Source organism: Gallinula chloropus, assembly GCF_964237585.1.
Source record: "Gallinula chloropus genome assembly, chromosome: 1".
NCBI classification, from domain to species: Eukaryota; Metazoa; Chordata; class Aves; order Gruiformes; family Rallidae; genus Gallinula; species Gallinula chloropus.
Window position 1 is genome coordinate 204,272,200 of NC_140085.1, and position 21,333 is coordinate 204,293,532.

The following is a 21,333-nucleotide window of genomic DNA, read 5'->3' on the forward strand; positions in this document are numbered from 1 at the left end:
GTAATATAGAGCTCTGAAAAGCAGGGTTTTAAACAATGTGATGGGTTTTAGAAGATTCATGTCATTCAACAGTAACTGGAAACTATTTCTTCATTTTAAAATAGATTTTTTGTGAAATGTTTTTCCTCACAGAACTCACAAATACGTATAATCCTAACTTTCCTCAAGAAACCCATTATTATTTTATGGCAAAGACAGTTGAGACAGCTCTTTAATTGTTTTAACACATGCAGATCTCACACTATTAAAGCCATTAGAGCAATGTAAACAGTATAACAGTTTATCATTAATTCTAATGAACTTCAGATATGGGGACCCAGGAGCACAGCATTGACACTTTTGAACAGCATTTGGTCAGAGGTGTATTTGCACTTCGAAATTCTTTCCATCACAGCTTACATTGATTTAATAATTTTATACATTTATGCATTGTGCCATAGAATGGCACAAAGATGTGTTAATCCATAGAGTCTGTTCCAAGTCTCTTAATTATCCAGTTTTATTGTTAATGTCTAAAATCTGCATAAATACATCTTGTATAAATCTGCAACATTTGGTTATGTCCTCAAAATTACTTGTGATCCATAAACGTTTGCAGCTAGAAACCCTTGGCAATCTCTTTCCTTAAGTCAAGCTTTAAAAACTGTGCTTCATTAAAACGAAAGTTTTCAAGGATTTATGTCTTTAAGGATTCCTTTCTGCAACCTCCATAGCTCTTAGGACAATGTATTATGCTCTGATCCATGCCCATGGGTTTTATATTTGAGAATGTTTTAACCTTGATCCCCCATTATGGTATCAGTGACAGACCTTTGTGCCAGAAGAGAAATTATGCCCTGCAAATGGTTCAGGGATACACAGAATGATGGCTAGAGCTGAGGTAAGGCACCAAGGAAGGAAGGAAGGAAGGAAGGAAGGAAGGAAGGAAGGAAGGGAGGGAGGCAGGGAGGGAGGCAGGGAGGGAGGCAGGGAAGGAGGGGGAGGGGGAGAGGGAGGGAGGTGGGAGGGAGAAAGAGTAAGTATTTTATTATTATTTTATAAAAATAAAATATTCTTTACTTTATAAAAAAGGGGGGAAAAAGAGAAAAGGAACAACTAAGCACTAACTTAAAACTAAGTGTTGCCCATTTTCCCCAAAATGCATCTATCAGCTTTTTTATTCCCTCACCTCTCTTTGCTTTTACTCTCTTGTGTCTAAGTTGCCCTCCAAATTCAGCAACTCTTAATAATACTTTTCAGTCCCATAGGACATACTCAATCTGTAAAATTTCTCCCTTGTGTAAGGATTTCTTGGATTTCTTGCCTTGGTCTCCAGTCTCCATCATTAAAGAAGCAGGTAAAAGGCAAGGAAACTGTAGTTGTACTGAAAGTGATTTTGACTGAAAGCCCATGAAAGCTCAGCCAGTTAAGAGAGAATTTATTAAAATTGGAATAGTGGGATTTATCACAAAAGCTGAACCCTTTCTGGCAATCCTGTTTCTTACAGCTTCTGCATTTTCCTTGTGATTTTATGTGGCTTATTGCTTTCTTTGCTGGACAACCACACTAGGAGAAAATGCCACTTGATGTCTTAGTTCCCTCCAACACAGCTCCTAACCTCCAGCTTTGCCATTTGGCAACGTCACTCTTCGGTGTGGAAGGAAAGAAACAGTATTATGAAGAACAGAAAAAAAAGTAATTTCTTTGTGTATTGTGCCTCCTTTTCTTCTGCATTTTTCCACTTCTCCCTTATGTCTGTCTCTTCTTGCCCTCAGATTTCATCCTGTGTGCAGGATTCCCATAGAGTCAGTACAGGCAATATATCGAGTATCTTTTGTCACCACTGTTGTGGAAATGCTGTTTACAGGAGTGAAGGGAAGAAAAAAATATTGGCAAGGAGATTTATTGGTAGGGGGATCTTTCTGAACTGAACAGAACCTCTCTTCTGCTTCAGACAAAAAATCTTTTACTCATAAAGCTGCCAGCTCTCCAGCTTAGGTTTATGGTACCCAGAACCAAAAGGTTTTAAGGAGAGATAGAGGGCATTTTTTTTCTCAGAATTATTCCTCTCTCCCTGAAATAGGCCAACTCCTCCCTGACTAAATAAACTGCTGTACTTGAAGATTTGCAGAACTTCAACTAAAATCACTTTCCCAAGTATAAGCTAACCAACATCAAGGCATCGTATTTTTGAATTCGTTACACTATCAAAGAGTTTCTCAACATGACTCTGTTATGCTGTTTTCCAGATGGGATGGAGTTCTGTAAAACTTCTGTTCTTTTTCTGCCGCTAATCTTGCCTCATGACTCAGAGGCTGAAAGCCCTAAATAATGTTGATAATCCTCTGCAGTCTCTTTTCAGTCTAAGCAATGCCTTTCCTCTAATGAAACATGTTATATGCTTTGCAGGAGAGATTCCATGATTATTTTTGCTACTAGGCCTTCGCTCCATACTTACGGACATCGCAAGTTGTTCTTCTGACTCATATCTCAGAAAGGATTTAGATATCTGGGCTTTGCATACATTATATGTTCTGTATATGATAAAAAAGTATCATTTTCAGAATCCACAGAATGTTTTTCATGCAAGCCTAGGTGGTTTCTCTGTGAAGGATATAAGGAATTCCTGGCTTGGTCAGAGGCGTCTATCTTTAGGTGTTAAATGAGAACTTGCAAGTGGATATCTATTGTCAGCAAAGATCTTCCTAAACATAGGTGCTTACTGCCTTCTCGGATACCAAAGGACAACCTAGACATCTGCAGATGTTTGGCAGATGGGATACATGACTTATGGGAGACACAGCCTCAGAAGCTAAGAGGCAAGATATCTATGTTGTCTACACTGTGAGACAACAGACACTTATCTGATATTAAGGAAACTACATGTAAACCCTAAGATTGCATGTAGTCCCAAACTGGTTTACATCCCAGCCCATCTTTGGCTCTGTTCCATCGTTTCAGTGCCATTCCAGAAGGTTGGTGTCTAGCTCCCACTACTGCTGGTCCTGTGTCATACCTGCCAGCCCTTTGCAGATGACTCAGGTAGCCTGGATGTATTTAGGTTACTTATGCTTGACAATGGAGTCAAACCCATCAAGCATGTGCCTGTGCTTGTGTGCTATGTGGGTCCAACTTCATTGCTCTGAGATCCGTGGGAGACAAAAAGATGTCTGTTGCTCTATAAAGGCTCGTGCAGAGAATAATTAAGCAAATGCTAAACTTCACGTGTGTGTTAGTTAAAAATTAAATTTGCTATCACTGTGCATAAAGTGTTATACATCATAGTGCAAACCAGCTCTTCTAATTAATACACTGAAAAGGTAATTATCTGCTGTGCATTTTCTATGTGGCTGTGATCTATAAACCTTAGTGAAGAAGGCTGAATTCTCTCATTCTCCTTCTCAAGTGTGCTGGCAGTAGCTGTCCTTTAGCTTTCGAAAAGAGACAAAAAACCCACACTGAAGATGTACACACAGACAAACAGATACATAAGTGCCATCCAGCTGAGAATGGATCAGACTTTATTTACTTCACTAATTCAATAAAGTTTTCATTTGTATCTTCCTTTTTATTGTAATTCAAATTGTTTAAAGGAACAACTGTGTAAACAACAATCAGTGATGGAAGTAACTTTCATGACACATGGAACATGTTAAAGAGCAACACAAATTTTTAAAAGCATGTAGTAAAGCAGGGAATTTGTTTTCTCTTGAGTTCTGTCTCGGCAATAATAAAGAAAAAAAATCCATTTTCTTCTAGAAGCTAAATGAAATAAATAATTTTCCTTCTTATCCTTTCCCTTTTTTTAGAGATTAAGCCAGCAAAAACATTAATTTTCTGCACTAGCTGGTGAGATGCTCATAAAAAAGTCTAAATATCTATTGACCCTATGGTCTTAGAGCTGCAAATAGTCTGTACATAATAGAAATTCACTGTAAAAGCTATTTTTGTTATGAAAAACCTCTTTATCTATGCATAAATTATTTATATTAGTAGCTGCAGTTTAGGATCATGAATATTCATGTCTTCAGTCATGCTAAAGCTGGACAAAGTGGAAACATCTATTCGGTTTCATAAAAATCACAGTCAAAGGATATCTATCAGGTTACATTACCCAAACTTTCTACGTTCTTTTAGGTTATGGACGAAGTTCAGCCCTATGAACTTAAAGTGGATAGAGTCTCATAAAATAGGAGCTACCTAAGATATGGAAGAAACCTAAGGAAGAGAAGTGTCATTCAAGAAAACTGGACACCCAGGTCCCTTAAGAAATTCAGCTGAGCTCACAGCTTTATGGTTTTGTGTCTATTTCAAGGTAGCTGTCTGGCTTTAGTCTTTCCTCTTGCCAGAGGCAAGTTGCTAAGATGAATGACTGAATTTCTGTGCCTACAGACTCTGTTGCTGTGTTGCAGATATTGTTTTAGCAAGACATTCTAACTTTAAGGGTGTCAGAGCAACCCAATATTTAAGGATGCACCCAGAACAGCTGGTCACCAAGAGCATATTTAGACTGAATGACTGGGGAACCTCACAGGGAACCTCTGACATCTGGTGCCATCTCCTTATTATCTGTGTAGGGATCCCAGGTGATGCATGGGTCCACAAGACTTTAAAAAAAAGCTGGGTACTTGTTTCCAGCTGCCTTTCAGCTGCATGAGTGAAGGGATTTGGGCAGGGATTATTCCTGGGTCTGGGTGCCCTGGAGCAGATCACTGACAGCCCAGCTATCCCTGAGGCTTTTACGTGTTTTTATGTTGTATGCATAAGCAAGAAACTTAACTTTCCCAAGCTGTCAGCATGACATCATTCACAAGCAGATGGACCCTAGTCTGTAAAGTACCAGATTCCACCATGGCAGCAATGAGCATGTCTCTGTGAGGTGAAGGATCACTTACAATATGCCATACTTTCTGGGAAGATCCATATCTTTAGAACTTCATCTGCACACCCACATTCACTGGGGGGTGTTTAAGCCTGTAATTTTATAGGGGACACCTGTTTCCATTATTTGTTTTAAAAGATAACAGGCTACTACTCCTCTGCCTTTAGAAAATGTGGGCAACTGTGCACAGAATGCAACTAATTTGCTCTATGGATTATATTGATTCTGCACCTTTAACAAGCCAGCTTAATTTGATGAGGGATAAATAGTGTAATTAATTAGTGACTATTTCTATCCATAAAACTTAACGATTGATTTCAGACCACCAGAGACTGCAGTGCTTTTGAAAGACCTATGCAGTATTTAAATGCTAATGTACCGTTTAAACTCCCCACAGTTCAAGGATGTCTGACTCCCAGACTTGAAATACAGTCATGCTTCCATTTGGTATGGAATGTTTTCCAGGTGCTTAGCCAGAATCTGTTGTGCATAGCTGGAAGTGTGAGGAGCATCTCAGCTCAAATGCTTCTCACACCTCACCTGCACAAAAAGCATGACAGTCAGTGGCCCAGAAGCTGAGACCTCTCCTGCCAGAGGGACTGTCCCCTGGAACAGACTACAGATTCAGGTTGCTCCTTTCACTTGTTTTCTCTTCAGCCTCACACATTTGCTCCTGTGTGGAGGTCTGGCTTCATCATGGATAAACCATGACCCCTGTTTCAGATGTTTACTTCTGATTGTCCCCGAAACGTGAGAAACAATCCTCAGCCAGAGCTTCATCAAAATACATATCTACTTATACAGAAAAAAAGTTTTGTTTGAACCAGCATTTTCCAGAAAAAAACAATGTTTTGCAGGACGATTCCAATCTCACTCTAATAGGAATATTGTATAAATTATGAAGCTACAGGCCAAATGCCTGCTCACAGCAGGATGTGTATCTCTGCGCTCTCCAGCTCTTTGCCCAGTGCAGTCCTGAAAAACAGATTTCCCACAGTTGTCTTTGGGACTGCTCCTGCCTCACAGACCTCACTCGTTTTCACCTCCTTGTTCCAAAATTTTGCTTTTCTTAATTTCAGCTCGTTATTTAATTTGTAACCATTACATAGGTTCATAGCTAATGGTTAGAATGTCAGTGCAGTATCACGCTGATAAGATTGACAGCATCAAACACATTACTCCTTTCCGAATGTCTTCTTCTACCTTTTTTTGTGAAAATTAATTTATGGCTGATTGGGGATGTCAGGCTCTGCAGCAATGCCACACAGCTACATCATGTTCTGACTCCTGGCCGGCTTGGCTTATTAAAGCCTTTTAAAAATTTGGCATCAACCTGTACTGGAGCTGTGAATCGCTCTGTGGTAGCAAAACAATCTTTCTGTCAGTTCTGTTGATTTTAAAATGAGACTTGGTCTGATCAGACCTTTCACATATGGAGGTGCACAGCTGGTTTTGTTGCTTTCAAATGCATCCAGAAATATGCCCACTGGGGCTTCATGGGGCTGAAAGGAAAATGTTATCTCATGAAACAATTTTACCTTCTGAGGTGAGATATATCAGCTGGTACTGACAGCTCTATAGAAACAACTGAGGTAAAATATGCTACAAAGATTTTCAGCATATTCATATTTAATGACAGTAGAGCTCAAATACTATGTGTCATTTGAGAAAAAAAAAAAAAAAAACAACAACCAAAAACTCCAAACCTGAGGAATTACTTTATTTACCTTGTTTGTGAGCCTCTAAAATAAATTGCTGTGGACTGACAAAAGGAGCACAACCAGTATTTTAGTTACCACAAATGTTCTTCCACTTTCTACTCTACATGGATGACAGATGATGCTGGATCTGCTTCCTGCTGCATTAATTGCAGGATTATGATTTAAGCACGGCAGCTTTATTTTCTACAGTTCTGGTCACAGTGTAGGTTGAGGTTATTTTCCAAGGGAATAGATACCCGTGAGTGTGTGTACATGTACTGGCATGATGTCCATAGTAGGAATGTTAAGGTTCTCTTTGTACATCTCAATTTACTAATATCTCAGCCGTAGCTAATGTATTCCATATACTCAGGACCAGAATCTTTGTTCAGCACTTGGAACCAGGGTTATGGCAGGCAGCAAAATGCTGAGTGGATATGAAAAAGGTATTTAAAAATGAAAAAACAAAAATAAAAGAATAAATACACCTAACACTTCTTGAGGAGGATCTGATGCTATTCGTGTTGTGTCCATGTGAGGTGGTGGTTCCATGTATAGCGAGAGAGGGTGTGATTTGACTAAAGGCAGTCCTTGTTTAGAGAGAAAGAGGAATTTCTGGGAAGACTTTATGTGATTCTTGATCTTAGAATGCAAGACCCTGAGCTCAAGTCACCGAAAGGCACGCCCATGTACTCTTTGAGGAATTAAAGGCTTACCTTTCATCATTGCTTTTTCTGCAACTGCTTTGCTGGTATGAGTTGTTAGGGAATACAAATCTATGTAGGATGCACAGTGCAGGCACACCATGGAATAGGGATTTTTTTTTTTCTTCTTCATTATCCTCTTTGCTATTTGAGGATGCAGAAAATTTCCATAAATGAACACATTTCTGTTCTTCCATCAAACAAAGAAGACAAGTAAGGAGAGGTTTATCCCTCCATTTAAAATGCTTTACACATGCTTTTGTAGATGTTTATATATATATATATATTTTTTTTTTTTTTTTCCAAAACCATTGAAATGGAGTTGGTAGGCAGATATGACTAATCTCTCTGGGGTCATATCATTGTCTTCATTTAGGAGTAAAATTAAACTCTTTTGATTAGTGATTCTCCAGGAATCTTTAACTTGAAGAACAGCACGTATTTTTCTCACCTTCATCACCTATGCCAACACAGTACAGGCACATTGTTTCAAGAACACCCACAGAGTTCGTTGATTATGGTCTAATATATATAAAGATGGTTTGGGTTTTTTTTCTTTCAGAAGACATGAGTGAGTTATTCTAAGGGCGGTGGAGGTGGGGACACCTATTACTGTTTGAATTCTTAAAAACAACATACTGTCCTTCAGTACATTGCAAGAACATTGGCAAAAATTATACTACAGATCAGGAAATATGTAGGCTACCAAGATGAATTGAATTCTGCCTCATAACTATGGCCCACATCCCAGGATTTAGCTTACACACACTTTTAGCAGTTTCCCCTGAAGGAGGAGATTCTCATTGTCTAACACCGACAGGATGAATGGCTTGTTGTGGTGTGGTTTGACAGATCCCTCACTCAACCTCTTATCTGTAGCAATGCAAGAAACACTTCGAAGTCTAATGCGGAGGTGGCAGGTAGACATTAATGAACTCGTGCACTGTTTCAGAGTAGGATGACAGCTTACAGACGACTTGCTTTCTGTGGGAAGGTCTCCTTCATAAAGTCAGAACCAGCCTGGTTTACCTTTCTCTGACATGGGTTTTGCCTTCCTCCTTGGCCTCCCAGAGCCGTTTATTCTGCAGGCTGATGTTGCCAGCTCTTCTATTGCTTTTTGGGAAGAAAAGGGAGGCATATGGCTGGGAGACGAAAATCAGACTTTAGAAGGGATCCACCTAGAAGAGACTGGAGCAGAAAGCCAGTTTGCAGGCACTCTGTCATCCCAGCTTGCACAGAATGGCAAATCTCTTCCTGTTCTATGAGCTCTCTTTTTGGTGTTTCAGGGCACATTTAAGAGACTGAGGAGTTTCCTTTTCATGTGGATGACAGATGGGCAGTGGCAAACAGGTTGCAATGGAAGACAGACATGACAAATGAGGCAGCTAACTTCGTTTCTACAACTCCTCTTAGCATCTAAAAAGCAAAGTAATTCGAGAGAGCATATAATGTAGTTCCTAGTATATCAACAGAGAAAGTACGAAATAAAGCTCATGGATCTGACTGTCAAGGGGCAATTCCACTTCAGGCAAATTCTGACGTTTCAGAACAAAAGGAATAAAACTTATAATGTCAAGCTGTCTATCCTTTTATTTAACCTTCATTTGACTATTTATCTATTACCTCACTGATGTCTTTAAGGTAATAGGCCAGTTTAAAACAAATTTAAGAAAGCAGTTAAGGTATCAAAGCCATGAAATTACGTTATGTTGAGCTGGATAATGGAAAGAGTCCTTACAGGTAACAGCAGTTAACACATCATTTCTCACCTACTTTGAAGGTCTAAAGGTCAAATGCTTTGCACTAGGGCATGTAGCATTTGTATGCATTTAAAGAGTGAAAACATCTTTTCCTTCTTGTTTCATACCAGAGGCAGGAGGGTCAGGGAACAAAGGATGCAAGCTCATAGCAGCCCTGGCTGCATCAATTTGCAGATCATAGATAACTTGCTTACTGTGCATTAAAATGAAAAATGAAATATTTCTGGTGTGGAATTCACAGACACATATGGGACGAATGTCTATGTTCCAGGAGTAAGAACATAACAAGAGCTGTACTGGATGGGATCAAATATCCAGTTAGGAGCTGTGAGGACAGTAGTCTGTTCCCAGCAGCGACCAGTGTCAGGGTCCTAAAAGAGAACACCGGAATCAGGCTGGATATAGTGATACTGGTAGTGATACATCAGTAGTGAAGCACAGCTCTCTTCTTTCTCCCAGGGACGGGCTAATACTTCCCAAGTGTCTTCAAAGGCATCTCTGCATTTAGCAGCTCTTGGTTGATTCCTCTCTTTGTTTTCTCAGTTTGGTTCTTGATCTCATACAGAAGTTTACCTCTATGTCATGCAATGAAAGGGTCCATAAGGAGCACTGTATGACAAACGGTATATTTTCCTTTCTTTTGCATCTGTCTCCAGCTGGCTTCAGTTAAACCCTCCTAGTGCTTGTGCAGAAGGCTTCTATGAACCAATCTTTCTTGGCTTTTTCCACATACACATTATTTTCCAGACCTTTCTGGCATATCTCTTGAAGTTGATTCTTTCCTGTAGGCTCCTGACACTCAGAAAGAAGCCTTTTCATATCTTTTATCACTGTGTATTTTCAACTCTTGTTTTATTTGTTTTGGATTGTTTGGGACTAGAACTGCATGTTAGATATACAATGAAGGCACATCATGGAATAACGAACATTTTATGTTCTGTATTCCAGGACCAGCCTGGAGTTTAAACATGTTTTTCCCTTCCCCTTGCTTGGTATGCGTTCCTCATACCCATATACTATAAAGCCAGTCTGTCTTACTCTAAAGAATCTTTTCTGATTTTACACTTTCACTTTATTATGAAAACAGGAGTTTACACAGGGAATGGTGATCCTGGCTTTGCTGTATGACGATACCCTTCTCAGTCCTGCCTCCTCTGGTCTGTCATTCTTTCTGTGTTGTAGATACTTATTTTATAATTTAGACTTTTTGGGTTTGATACAGTTCTTATACCAGAAATTTGGCTAACCCATTGATATATCTAAAAATTACTTAAAAATTAATGTAAATTGAGAAAAGGCTCTGTACAAGCATTTGATTTTTTCACCAAGTATGCAGATTCAACTATGTTGTTTGGAAATTCCTTTATGTGTTCTTTCAATCAGCTGTTAGGAAAGGATACAATACCATAACTATCTGGTCTGGATTAATTAAATAGCTAAAAGAGCAAGCTGCAACAGTGCAGCCAGTGTATAAAATCTAAGTATATATATCTAAGTGGAACAGAACAACTACATATACATTTATTTTAAAACAATTTTAACATTGTTAACATAAAACTTAATGACTAGTTTTAATTTCACTTATAATCCAGGATTGATGAGATTAGGATTATATTCCATGGACAGTGATGGCAGTTTCAGTTTATTTTGACTGGCAAACTAGAAAACAGAAACTGCTGACTAAAATTTCGACAAGTGCCAACTGCACATTAAAGATTCAGATGTAGAAACCTGCTTACTAAAGCTGCATAAGGAATAATAAACACTTTTTTAGAAGACACATTCTTTTTATTGGTCTCTAAATAACAATTTTACATAGTTAACTATTGTGTCATTTTAAAGAATTAGCATTTAAAGTGTAAGAAAATGTTTTGCTTTCAGAACGAGGCACATTTCTTCCCTCAGTGCTTGTACAGAACAACAGATTTTTTAATTAATTATTTACAAACCATTTATGAGCCAGGATTTCCAGGCCTTAAATGGTTAGAAAATACTGTTGAACAACTCTTTTTACATCCTTCTGGTATTTTCATGGGATGGATGATACAGACAGACCCGTTTAGGGTGCTTTGTTTCTCATAATGCCATTCAGTTCTTATTACTTTCATCTTACTTCAGAATGAGAAGGTCAGGTGTCACTGAAAAGATGCAAGTGATGATTTTTTTGCTCTCTCACCTTATCTGTACATTTACTGATTGGCAGACTATATCTGGAAGACTGTTATTGGTAGAAAATGAACAGTGTAATCTTTAAAAATGTATTGATTTTAATTTCAGCATGGATTTCATCCTAACAAAACATAACAAAAGTTTTTTCTCTTGAGCCAGCATTTCATTCCAAGAGTGCACTAAGTTCAAGAAACTGGTATGTTATTCCCCGTAGTGAGGAGACAGTCTGAAAAACATGTATCACTATCTGACTTCCATCTGCACACTCTGCAGATCTCATAGGCAGTTACCAGAGGCACCAAGGTGGCACTGAGAATATACTCTGACACAACATAAGGAGCAGTGTCTGCTTATTACCTCTGAATATATTCATGTGTGTGCTAAAACAAACAAATGAACAAAATGCTATTCATATCCAGGTTTCCATTGAAAAACTGACGAACATTTAGTAGAATCATTCAAAAAAATTATACTGGAAGAGATCTCTATGTCCTCCAGACTCCTGTTCAGGGTCAGACTGGTTTCTAAATTAGGTAAGGTTGATAAGGTTTTAGAAGCCAGCTCCAGTGCATAAACACTCTCATTGTGAATACTTTTTCCATAAATCCAATTTTTGTTTAGCATCAAAGAGTTACCTTTTGTCTTTCTGCAGTGTATCTCCTAAAAGTCTGGCTGTACCTTCTCCATAGCCCCCCTCAGGTATGAGAAGACTGCAGTTAGATTCCTTCTCCCGTGGTTTTCCTCTGGGTTTAATAGACCCAGTTTCCTGAGTGTCTCTTAATTGCATTGAGACAAGGGGCTCAAGGCTCCAAGGTATCTCCCATTTTTGATCCCTCTTGTTTATGGGGACATCAAAAAAAGCACAATACTCCAGATGTGATCTCACAAGTACCAGAGGGCAATAAGAACTTTCCTTGTCCTGCTGGTTGTGTTTTATCTAGTATAGTGCTGGATGTGTGTACTCAGTCTGGCTGGGGTGGAGTTAAGTTTTCCCACAGCAGCCCCCACAAAGCTGTGCTGTGTATTGGTAGCCAGCAAGGTGTGGATAACACACCAGTGTTGTGGTTACTGCTGAGCTCTGCTAGCACACAGCAAGGCTGTCTCTCCAACATTTCTCACCCTTCAGTAGCAGGTTGGGGGTGGGAAGATCTTGGGAGGTGACACAGCCAGGACAGCTGACCCCAACTGACCAAAGGGATCTTCCATACCATATGACATCTGCTCAGCAATAAGAATCTGAGACATAGGGAGAGGAAATGGGAGGGCATTCTTTTTTGCAATGTTTGTCTTCTACAGCAATCATTACATGTACTGAAGCCCTGCTTCCTGGGAAGTGGCCTGATGGCTCCTGCTGATGGGAAGCAGAAGAAGCTCCATGTTGCCACCAGCCAAGGGAGTGAGAAGATGTAAGGAGCTGTGCAGACACCAAGGCTGGGGAGGACGGGAGGAGGTGCCCCAGGTGCAGCCTGTGGAGAAACCCATGGTGGAGCAGGTGTCCCCCCACAGCCCATAGGAAAGGCCAAGACCCCACCTGCACCCTGTGGAGACGCCACATGCTGGAGCAGGTGGAGACATACAGGAGATGCTGTGACCAGTGTTGGAGCAAGCCTCTGCACCCCATGGAGAGAGAGACACAGACACAGAGATGAGCAAGAGAGAGATTCAGGACAGGTTTGCTGGGGGGATGCTTGTGACCCCGTGGAGGACTGGGACTGAGAGACATTGTGATTTATTACTGCCCGTCATAGCAGTGACCTACGCCGGGGCAGCTGCTGAAGAGCTAAAGCTTGTTTGAGTTGTTTTAAGATCTGGTTGCACTTCTCATTATCCAACTCTGGTTTCACTGTGTGTGTAGTGTAGTGTAATAAATTAGAGAGTTTTCTTTCCTTCACTCTGTGTTGAGTCTGTTTTGCCAATGATGTTGTTTACAGGATGATCTCTCCCTGTCCTTATCTTGACTCCTAAGTCTCTCAATGTATATTTTCTCCCCTGTCCAACTACAAAGGGGAGTGACAGACTGACTTTGATGGGCGTCTGGCCTCCAGCCAGACCTAAACCACCTCACCTACACAGAGGGACTAATATCTGTAAATGTCAAATTTTGCCTTTTAATTTTTTACATCCATTTGATCAGAAAATAGTATTTGCAATGTGATAATATCAAATACTATAGCACGACTATGCAGAAGAGTAGTATTAACCTATGAAAGTGCAATGGGTTTTTTTCTAGCCTTGTCCAGGGTACACTGCCAGAGAAATGAAATCTTGTCTCATGTGACCTGAGAATATATCAGTTTTATGTCTAACCATAATCTTCACATACACACAATTCCAGGAATAATAATTCTAATAAATCTAACCTTCATTAATAATTGATGAAGTTTGCTTTCATTGTACATCTGATATAATTCTTTCCTGAAAGTAAATACAACCTTTCCAGTCTCAGTGCCTTCTTGTGCCTGTGTTGCCAGTAAACAGTTCTGGAACTATTACATGGCATTGCTGGTACCAGCGGGACTGGTAGCATGAATGAAGGCACGGTTTGACTAATCCATGTGGACTTGAATGTCCTTGCTTTTCTTGTTATTTTTTGTTGGGTTTTAATCACCTATTCCACAGGCAATTCCAGATCCTATAGTCATTTGAAAATCCCACAGAAATACTTCACAAATTCGTATAGAGAAGGCAGATGCTGGGGAGAAAAAAAGCCCTAGAAACTCATAAAGTTCTTTTCTCACCTATCTGATAAGCATTTATATTTTTAATTTTTCCTTCTTGTTGTTTTTGCACTTTCAAGATGTTTTTAACAATGGTGCAGTCATCACTGTTATCTCATAGCCTAACATCTCTGCATCATCTAGTTTCTCTGGGTTTTCAGCCAGCATTTATTTTTTCATAATTTCGTGTACTTGTTACTAGGTCCATCACATGAATCACCCTGAGAAATCTGAGCTCCTCCTTAGAAACACATCGACAGACATGTCCATGTGTCTTCAATGTCAATTGGACAAACCAATGTTTGACTGAACATTAGTTCTCCTCTATAAATTTGACCTTTCTCCTGCTTTTTTTTTTTTGTCCTGAATTCTTTCAAAGTAAGCTATATATACTACTAGTTATACTCAGTAGTTTCTAGCAGAAGACAAGTTCACAAATCTGGTGGACTATGAGGTTCACTTAAAGCCTTTGTGTCCTTCATAGTTCAATGGATATCTCTCAAGGCACCATAAGCACAGTCAAAAAAAAGTTCTTTCAGTTTGCTAACACCCTATTTGCAGGTCTGTGCGTCTGCTTCCTACATTTTCCCCTGGTTTTGGAAGGAATTGGTTTTGACAGCCTACTCATCAGGATGATTAGCAGCACATATAAGGCAGTAGCAAACTACCAACTCTTAACTTTTATTAAGAAAATAAATTACCCTAGAAGGTAGGTTAGCATATACTGATAGAAAACATCAATCATAGTGTGTTCAGGGGAAGACAAAGTGCAGATGAGTGAGACACAGTGGAGTATTTTGTGATGAGGAGAAATGGAGGTTGCTAAGATTTGTTTGATGCTTCTAGGAAGAGAAGAATCCTGCATACAGCTATAGCCAAGATCTGTGAATTACGTGAGTTTCCTACTTTGCTGCTCTGGGAAGGAAAATGAAGAAACGAAAAGTCAAGGTCCCCCAAAATGCTGAGACTAGAGTTCACACCATAAACCACTGTGAATTGTAATTGTAGGCTAGGAGTCCAGTAAGCAGACCTTCTACCAACTATCTGACTGGTCAGGAGTTTTAGAAAAGAGTGGGGTAATTCAAATTGATGCTGCTCTGAGATGCATCTTTGCACAGGCAGTCCATCTGCCTTAACCCTGCCCTTCTTACCATAAATAAAAAAACCTTTAATTTTGCAATTTTATTGTACCATGCATGCAATGAATTTGGTGGGTCTCAGTTCTGACTTATTTCTTACCAAAGCAATATACTAGATTTGTGTTATCTACCAAACTGCTGTGAGTATAGCAACTGCATGGGCTAAGAAGACTAACACAACTTGTGTGTTCCCCACAGATCAGGACTGAGTCATGGTGATGTGACAACAAAGATAATTTTGTTGCTGCATTATAGATAAACGTTGAATTTCATTTTCCAAGTATCACACTGTCACTTACCTCTACTTCTAAAATCACACAAGACTTTAAAGGTGAATTTTATTACCTCATGCACTTTTATATGCAAAACTCATTCAGTATAAAATATCACACAAGACATTGCACCAAATTAAATAGCTATATTAAATGCTTGGGTGATCCTTGAGGAAAATTCCTAACAAGATAGTGCATTGTTTCAAATTTAATTCTCTCAGTTATAAGACCTTCATTTTTTATCTTGCTCGAAATGTTACTTTGGAAACTGGAAGGTTTATAGATCAAAGCTATGGATCCACCTTTTCTAGTAAGATCATAAATATCCTGTCTGTTTCCAGCTGCCTTTCAAATAATTATAGAGTACTTCTTGCCTAGTATTTTTAAAAGTAAAACTTGATATTCAAGAAATTGTCCCCAGAATGACAGGCTGGCTTGGAATAAGTTTTGTTTCATCCAAATTCAATGAGAGAAAAAGGAAGGAGCAGTCTTTGTGCAAACACAGATCGGGAGAATAGATAAAAGGAGAACGGTAGGAAAAGAAGGAGTTTGTAAGTGCACTGTGAATACAGACAGAGCTCACCTTTCTTTCTTGTCAAATACAGCACAATAAGAAATAATTGGCTTACTTTTTATGAGAAAAAAGATTCAATATTAAGAAATTCTCACAAGCCTACGAATGCTTAGATAATGGAGACAGCTGCTGCGGAATGCTGCAGAATCAATATTATTGGAAAAGTTCAAAGTAACATTTAACACTCTTCTGTCTTTGATGGTGTCCTGGTTTCAGATGCAATGCAGTTAATTTTCTTCCTAATAGCTGTGTTTTGGATTTAGGGTGAGACTAATGTGGGTAGCACACTGACTTTTTAGTTGTTGCTTAGCAGTGCAGCTTCTCACAATGCCTTGCCAACAAGAAAGCTGAAGGTGCACGAGAATCTGAGAGGGGACACAGACAGGACAGCTGACCCAAAGTGGCCAAAGGCATATTCCATACTATATGACATCATGTCATGGGGGGGGGATATGGCCCTTGCTTGAGGACTGCTTTGGAATCAATCAACAGGTGGTGAGCAATTGCATTGTGCATCACATTATTATTATTATTATTATTATTATTATTATTATTATTATTATTATTATTATTATTATTATTATTATTATTATTATTATTATTATTATTATTCCTTTTCTGTCCTGTTCTCGTGGTTTTATCTCAACCCAAGAGTTTTACCTTTTTTTCCGATTCTCTTCCCCATCCCACTGGGGTAAAATGAGTGAATGGGTGTTTGTTGGGATAAACCCCAACAGGTGGGTTAGGAGAAATAAAACTGCCTTTGCCCATCTGGGGACTGAATATTAATAATATCTGTTTTTCAAATGCTAAGGACAAAACCAATACAATACAAATGAGCAATGATGGTTTTCCCCCAGAAAAAATCACAGTGCCCCATTTGCAGTGTGTGGCAAGAGGCCTGCCAGAGCCCTTGCCAAAATGAACAGAGCTCAGGGCAGGACAATGGAAGGAAGGCTGGAAGATGAAGAATCAAACTACAATAAACAATAAATAACAAAAGGCAGCGTTGTATAGGCAGAAGAAGGAGAAAAGGGAGAACAAGATTGCATTATAGAAGGCAATGGTCCTTGTTCTTGAACATTTTTGATGTTGATAAGGTTCTTTATCACAGCTGAGAAGGCTTATACAGCATCTGGAAGTGGTGAATTCTGGAGAAGAAAATGGATTACTTGGGTGGGGATAGAGTTCACAGGAGTGAGCTGAGATACAAAATGTACTGTGGGGCTGCAGAAGAGATGAGAGAAAATAGTTGTGTCCAAACAAAAGGAGTCAGATGTTCAGGACTTTCAGACCCCAGATTCCAATGCTGAAAAACACTGAAAGGTCCTCGGGGCACAGCTGTAAAACAAATGCATTAAAGAACAGTAAACAACATTCTCATCTGAACAAGACGAAACTCACAAAATTACGGAAAGGCTACACAGTTGTCTGATGAAGCACAGCCTTGAAAAATGCAAGTCTTTCCTAACTGAGATCAGCTGAACTAAAATGCCAGCACCAGATTGCTGGTTTTGCATTGCACTTTAACAGAAATACACTGGGAATCCTGACAGCCTGTCACTACCGTCCCAGCTAAAGGCTGGATACTTCACATCAAACCACTTATATGGCCTTTTGAGAGAGAAATAGAAAACACATGAGAAGGAGAAGAGAGGCCTTTGTGAATTGAGTCAGGCTTGGGAGAACAACATTATTCCAAACACTTTATACCACTTCATATCTCTTCATTTATTGTTTTTTATTTGTATATATTCTCTGTATTTGATCCAGGCACAAAGTCTTGATATTCTACATTGCTTTTTGTAGAGCTAATGGCCCACTTCATCAATTTGAATTCCTATTTTTCTCGAGGTACAAAACTACTTGCTGACCTCTAGCTAATTTCTTTTTTCTGAGAAATTCTATTTAAAGATATACCTGAGCATTTCAAGATTATGACAACCACACTGTGAGGAAAAGAAAAATAAAATAATAAAATCATAAAATCTTTAGGTTTAGAAGAGTCCAACCCCACCTCACTACAATCTCCTTTCAGGTAGTAGTAGAGAGCAATAAGGTCTTCGCTCAGCCTCCTCTTGTCCAGTTTAAACAAGCCAAATTCCTTCAGCTTCTCCACTTAAGACTTGTGCTTCAAACCCCTTACCAGCCCGTTGCCTTTCTTTGGATCCACTCCAGCACCTCAATGTCCTTCTTGTAGTCAGGGGCCCAAACTTTAATACAGTATTTGAGGTACAGCCTCACCAATGATGTGTACAGGGGCACAATCGCTTCCCTAGTCCTGGTGGCCACATTATTTCTAATACAAGCCAGGATGCTGTTGGCCACCTTGGCCACCTGGGCACATACTCAACTGGGCCAGCTGGCTCATACTCAGCTGCCTGTAAACCGGACCCTCAGGTCCCTTTTTGACAGGCAGTCTTCCAGCCACTCTTCCCTAAGCTTGTAGCATTGCCTGGGATTGTTATGATCAAAGTGCAGGACCTGGCATATGGATTTGTTAAAGCTCATGCAATTGACTTAAGCCCACCCTACCCTGAAGAAGATGGACAATCCCACAGAATTTGATGTCATCTGCAAACTTACTTGAGGATGCACTCAATCCCCTTATCCAGATCATTGACAAAGATATTAAAAAAGACTGGCCATAAGTCTGAGCCCTGGGGTGCACCATTTGACTGACTGACAACTGGATTTAACTCTGTTCACCATCATTCTCTGGGATCAGCCTTGCAGCCAGTTTTTTACCTAGTGAAGAGTACATTGCCGTCTTCTCCAGAACACTGTGGGAGACAGTATCAAAGGTTGTGTTGAAGCCCAGGTAGATAACATCAACAGCTTTTCTCTCATCCACTAAGCAGGTCACCTGGTCATAGAAGGACCTGCCTTTCATGAATCCATGCTGGCTAGGCCTGATGCCCTGCTTATCCTGCATGCTTAGTGAGCATACTCAAGATGAACAGTTCCACAATCTTCCTGAAGTTCCCCAGCTCCTCCTTTTGGCTGCAACAAAATACTACTGCATAAAAGGTTAGGTTCCTGGCTAATGGATGTATCCCTTTATTTTGCCACATGCATGTTCAGAAGCCATCCCAACCTGGAGCATGATCTCTGCTCATAGTTCAGAGGCCAGAGGGAGAAGAGGAAGCCCTGAGTCACCCATAGCACTGTCATCACAGATCTGAGGCACTGGCTGCTCCAGGGATTCAGCCAGTTCCTCTGACAGAAAAAAACAGATTGCTTTTCCATGCATGGTATGGGCCAAATGCATAAATTCTTGTATTCCTTCAAAGTGCTGAAGGCTGGCAGGAACTGGGTAGAGGAGTTTGGAAGGGTATCTGCCACTTCTATGAGGAAGATCAAATTTTCTTCCATAGCCCTAGCTGGACTGCCTGAAAAATTTATTGCCACGCTGATGGTCAGATTTAGGGTCAGGAAGGAGATCAGAGATCTTTAGATTAGACCAGAAAATACTACCAATGATTTGCCTTCCTTTTCTGAATGTAATGATGACTGCTTGCGAATGTCTAGGCATATTGCCTTGCTTTCTTGGTAGCACCTCACTCTTCTCTGCCCCTTCTACGGGGCAAACAACGCATTGGCCTCCCCAGCAAAACATTATTTGCAGGTTGGGCTCAGCATAGGATAACGGATGTAAGTATATTGTCCTGGCAGCTGAAACAATAGGTCTGAGTGGTTTCATAGCCTTTGTGAAAGACTGTCAAATAAAGTAATAATCTCACAAAATTACTTAAAGTATAAATAGGCCATGTCCGTTTACTTTAACGTGAAGTTTTGATCTTGCTTACACTGGTTTTAATTGGGAGTAAGCTCACAGCAGTGAGCAGAATGAGACTACTGAGATCTAGTTTTAGGAAATTATGAGTAAAATCCTTGTAGTGCAGTGCACTGCTCTCCTCTTACCCTCTCTCAACTCTGTAAAATCACTGCCTCTGCGGTTCTGCCATTCCTGATCCATGTAGGTAATTTCACAACCCTGGCACCACACAGACTTTGGAATTATTCCCTAATGGGAAATTGTATGGGATGGTGATAATTATCTCATCACTTTCATAAGCGTTAACTGGATTCCTGTTGTTATGTTTTAGAAGTTTTTCAATCTTCCTACTGCCCTTCCTATTATCCACTCTTCAGTGCAGCCCTTAAACTATGAAATAACCTGCTGAAATCTGTATTGTGATACAGATTTTAAAAGAACAGCACTGCTGTAACACTCATTTTCTGTATCAAAATACAGTACCTCCAAACTGTAAAAACCTTAAGACTACAAATATGAAACAGTTTTAAATATGAACAATTTGCAGCTTAGAAACTGACAGAAATTTTCCTACAAAAGGAGAAAGTGATAAGATTTAAAAGGTATATTTGTTCCCGAACACAGATCCACATGTATGTTTGTCAAAGAAAAAGAAACAAGCAAATATATGTAGTACAGAACTTAACTTATCCCATCTCAAACAGAGTACTATATTTTTATCTATATCTGTTTTGTGAAATCACTTGGTTTTATCATATGATTGCTGTCATAAAAACAGCTTTTCCTGATGAATAACATTTGGCATAAAGTCAAAATGTGATTTGGCTCTTGTTTTTCCAGGTTTAATCGAAAAAGGTATAAACTTTCTGAACTTCGTAACACTAAATGAAAAATGCCAACTTATCACTGGCAATCAGAAAAGTGACCACCTGAATGAAATGAATAGCCTGTGTGATTACAGATTCAGCAGCATTATTCAAGGACAGGCGAATGAGAGGAAGAGTTGCCTTCAATCTTATAGAAACAAACAAGAAGCTAAGTAAGTCAGAGGTGTAAAGGAACAGAGATGAGACTGCCTCATCTAAAAACCCCAAGGTGCAGTTAAGGCCCTTAGATGATTTAATATCTTCCCCTGGAGAGAGGCAGCTCACTCCATCTAGATACTTTTATTGTCCTTCCTTTCAGACAAATCTGCCCTCACAAATAAAGCACATGAGGGAGTGGGAAGGGGAAGCACAGCACAGTTCTGCAATACAGAAGATGCTGGCCACTGAATTGCTATGGGGGGGTAATTTCTTTGCCCAGATAAAACCTGTGGCATTAGACATCTAAAGCATTTGGACCGAAGGAAATAATCCAATGAGAAGGAGGCAGGAGTAGTCGTGGAAGGAGGTTAGTACGGTGTAGGCAAAAATTTTGGAAGAGGTAGATGGAAGGATGGATTGTTCTGAAGTCAACTTGTGTGGTAAAGCTTAGTGAAAGAGAACAAACACAGGATATTTCACTAGGAAAGTCCAAATGGGAATTTATCTCTCCAGTTATGCATTACTGGATATTCAGGTTTCTCTTTCCCCATGGATATCCAGCTACATTTTCCCACTTCACCAGCATTTTCCTCACAATAAATTTCATCTTGCTATGACCTTCACAGAACTGTAG